Below are 4,662 nucleotides of genomic sequence, written 5' to 3' on the forward strand. Positions count from 1 at the left end.
TTATATGGAGTAGTGTTTGCAACTGAAAAGAACCTTTATGTTACCAACAAGCTAGGTGAAGTACGGCTTCCACACACACTTATATCTCAGAACTGAGCATGTGGACAACGTTCGTTCATCTTGCACATATTGAACGGGTTGTAGGAGAAACTTTTACTCTGGTTTCTCAGTCTGTTTCTTAGTGCCGGTTTGATGTTCCTGCAGTTTTCACTGTAAAACCGAGTTGGAGCTAGTACCTCAACTTATATATGTATGGATTGTAGTTTGCAACTTTAAAGAAACTTTGTGTTCCCAACAAGCTAGGTGAAGGACGGCTTTCACACACACTTATCTCTCAGAACTGAGCATGTGGAGGGACGTTGTTTCATCTAGCAGAAAGGGAACGGGATGTAGGGGAAACTTTTACTCTGGTTTCTCAGTCTGTTTCCTAGTGCCGGTTTGAAGTTCCTGCAGTTTTCACTGTAAAAGCGTGTTGGAGATAGTACCTCCCCATATATATGTATGGAGTGGAGTTTGCAACTGAAAAGAAACTTTGTGTTCCCAACAAGCTAGATGAAGGACGGCTTTCACACACAATTATCTCTCAGAACTGAGCATGTGGACACACGTTCGTTCATTTAGCAGAAAGGGAACGGGTTGTAGGAGAAACTTTTACTCTGGTATCACAGTCTGTTTCCTACTGCCGGTTTGAAATTCCTGCAGTTTTTATTGTAAAACAGATTTGGGGCTAGTGCCCCCCATATATATGTATGGAGTGGAGTTTGCAACTGAAAAGAAACTATGTGTTCCCAAAAAGCTAGGTGAAGAACGGCATTCACAATCACTTATCTCTCAGAACTGAGCATGTGGACAGACGTTCGTTCATCTAGCACAAAGGGAACGGGTTGCAGGAGAAACTTTTACTCTGCTTTCTCAGTCTGCTTCCTAGAGCCTGTTTGAAGTTCCTGCAGTTTTCACTGTAAAACCGAGTTGGAGCTAGTACCTACCTATATATATTTATGGAGTGTAGTTTGCAACTGAAAAGAAACTTTGGGTTCCCAACAAGCTAGGTGAAGGACGGCATTCACACACACTTATCCCTCAGAACTGAGCATGTGGACAGATGTTCGTTCATCTAGCACAAAGGAACGGGTTGTAGGATAAACTTTTACTCTGGTTTCTCAGTCTGTTTCCTAGTGCCGGTTTGAAGTTCCTGCATTTTTCACTGTAAATCCGAGTTGGAGCTAGTACCTCCCCATATATATGTTTGGAGTGGATTTTGCAACTGAAAAGAAACTTTGTGTTCCCAACAAGCTAGGTGAAGGACGGCTATCACACACACTTATATCTCAGAACTGATCATGTGGACAGACGTTCGTTCATCTAGCAGAAATGGAACGGGTTTTAGGAGAAACTTTTACTCTGGTTTCTCAGTCTGTTTCCAAGTGCCGTTTTGAAGTTCCTGCAATTTTCACTGTAAAACCGATGTGGAGCTAGTACCACCCTTTATATATGTATGGAGTGGAGTTTGCAACTGAATAGAAACTTTGTGTTCCCAAAAAGCTAGGTGAAGGACGGCATTCACACTCACTTATCTCTCAGAACTGAGCATGTGGACAGACATTCGTTCATCTAGCACAAATGGAAAGGGTTGTAGGAGAAACTTTTAATCTGGATTCTCAGTCTGTCTCCTAATGCCGGTTTGAAATTCCTGCAGTTTTCACTGTAAAACCGAGTTGGAGCTAGTACCTCCAAATATATATGTATGGAGTGGAGCTTGCAACTGAAAAGAAACATTGTGTTCCCAACAAGCTAGGTGAATGACGGCTATCAAACACAGTTTTCTCTCAGAACTGAGCATGTGGAGAGACGTTGTTTCATCTAGCAGAAAGGGATCGGGTTGTAGGAGAAACTTTTACTCTGGTTTCTCAGTCTGTTTCCTAGTGCAGGTTTGAAGTTCCTGCAGTTTTCACTGTAAAACCGAGTAGGAGCTAGTACCTACCCATATATATGTATGGAGTGGAGTTTGCAACTGAAAATAAACTTTGTGTTCCCAAGAAGCTAGTTGAAGTACGGCTTTCACACACACTTTTCTCTCAGAACTGAGCATGTGGACAGACGTTCGTTCATCTAGCACAAATGGAACGGGTTGCAGGAGAAATTTTACTCTGGTTTCTCAGTCTGTTTCCTAGTGCCGGTTTGAAGTTCCTGCAGTTTTCAATGTAAAACGGAGTTGGAGCTAGTACCTCCCCATATATATGAATGGAGTGGAGTTTGCAACTGAAAAGAATCTTTGTGTTCCCAACAAGCTAGGTGAAGGACGGCTTTCACACACACTTATCTCTCAGAACTGAGCATGTGCACAGACGTTCGTTCAACTAGCACAAAGGGAACGGTTTGCAGGGGAAACTTATCTCTGTTTTCTCAGTCTGTTTCCTAGTGCCGGTTTGAATTTCCTGCATTTTTCACTGTAAAACCGAGTTGGAGCTAGTACCTCCAAATATATATGTATGGAGTGGATTTTGCAACTGAAAAGAAACTTTTTGTTCCTAACAAGCTAGGTGAAGGACGGCTTTCCCACACAATTACCTCTCAGAACTGAGCATGTGGACAGACGTTCGTTCATCTAGCACAAAGGGAACGGGTTGCAGGAGAAACTTTTACTCTGGATTCTCAGTCTGTTTCCTAGTGCCGGTTTGAAGTTCCTGCAGTTTTCACTGTAAAACCGAGTTGGAGCTTGTACCTCCCCATATATATGTATGGAGTGGGGTTTGCAACTGAAAAGAAACTTTGTGTTCCCAACAAGCTATGTGAAGGACGGCTTTCACACACACTTATCTCTCAGAACTGAGCATGTGGACAGACGTTCGTTCAACTAGCACAAAGGAAACGGGTTGCAGGGAAACTTTTCTCTGCTTTCTCAGTCAGTTTCCTAGTGCCGGTTTGAAGTTCCTGCAGTATTCACTGTAAAACCGAGTTGGAGCTAGTACCTCCAAATATATATGTATGGAGTGGATTTTGCAACTGAAAAGAAACTTTGTGTTCCCATCAAGCTATGTGAAGGACGGCTTTCCCACACACTTATCTCTCAAAACTGAGCATGTGGACAGACGTTCGTTCATCTAGCACAAAGGAAACGGCTTGTAGGGGAAACTTTTACTCTGGATTCTCAGTCTGTTTCCTAGTGCCGGTTTGAAGTTCCTGCAGTTTTCACTGTAAAACCGAGTTGGAGATAGTACCTCACCATATATATGTATGGAGTGCAGTTTACAACTGAAAAGAAAATTGGTGTTCCCAACAACTTGGTGAAGGACGGCTTTCACACACACTTATCTCTCAGAACTGAGCATGTGGACAGACGTTCGTTCATCTAGCACAAATTGAACGTGTTGTAGGAGAAACTTTTACTCTGGTTTCTCAGTCTGTTTCCTAGTGCAGGTTTGAAGTTCCTGCAGATTTCAATGTAAAACCGAGTTGGAGCTAGTACCTCCCCATATATATGTATGGAGTGGAGTTTGCAACTGAAAAGAAACTTTGTGTTCCGAACAAGCTAGGTGAAGGATGGCTTTCACACACACTTATCCCTCAGAACTGAGAATGTTGAGAGAAGTTCGTTCATCTAGTACAAAGTGAACGGCTTGTAGGAGAAATTTATACTCTGGTTTCTCATTCTGTTTCCTAGTGCTGTTTTGATGTTCCTGCAGGTTTCACTGTAAACCGAGTTGAAGCTATTACCTAACCATATATATGTATGGAGTGTAGTTTGCAACTGAAAAGAATATATGTTTTCCCAACAAGCTATTTGAAGGACGGCTTTCACACACACTTATCTCTCAGAACTGAGCATGTGGACAGACGTTCGTTCATCTAGGAAAAATTGAACGGGATGTAGGGGTAACTTTTACTCTGGATTCTCATTCTGTTTCCTAGTGCCGGTTTGAATTTCCTGCAGTTTTCACTGTAAAACCGAGTTGGAGCTAGTACCTCCCCGTATATTTATATGGAGTAGTGTTTGCAACTGAAAAGAACCTTTATGTTACCAACAAGCTAGGTGAAGTACGGCTTCCACACACACTTATATCTCAGAACTGAGCATGTGGACAACGTTCGTTCATCTTGCACATATTGAACGGGTTGTAGGAGAAACTTTTACTCTGGTTTCTCAGTCTGTTTCTTAGTGCCGGTTTGATGTTCCTGCAGTTTTCACTGTAAAACCGAGTTGGAGCTAGTACCTCAACTTATATATGTATGGATTGTAGTTTGCAACTTTAAAGAAACTTTGTGTTCCCAACAAGCTAGGTGAAGGACGGCTTTCACACACACTTATCTCTCAGAACTGAGCATGTGGAGGGACGTTGTTTCATCTAGCAGAAAGGGAACGGGATGTAGGGGAAACTTTTACTCTGGTTTCTCAGTCTGTTTCCTAGTGCCGGTTTGAAGTTCCTGCAGTTTTCACTGTAAAAGCGTGTTGGAGATAGTACCTCCCCATATATATGTATGGAGTGGAGTTTGCAACTGAAAAGAAACTTTGTGTTCCCAACAAGCTAGATGAAGGACGGCTTTCACACACAATTATCTCTCAGAACTGAGCATGTGGACACACGTTCGTTCATTTAGCAGAAAGGGAACGGGTTGTAGGAGAAACTTTTACTCTGGTATCACAGTCTGTTTCCTACTGCCGGT

The sequence above is a fragment of the Camelus dromedarius genome, unplaced genomic scaffold (genome assembly GCF_036321535.1).
Source record: "Camelus dromedarius isolate mCamDro1 unplaced genomic scaffold, mCamDro1.pat HAP1_SCAFFOLD_123, whole genome shotgun sequence".
Classification (NCBI taxonomy): Eukaryota; Metazoa; Chordata; class Mammalia; order Artiodactyla; family Camelidae; genus Camelus; species Camelus dromedarius.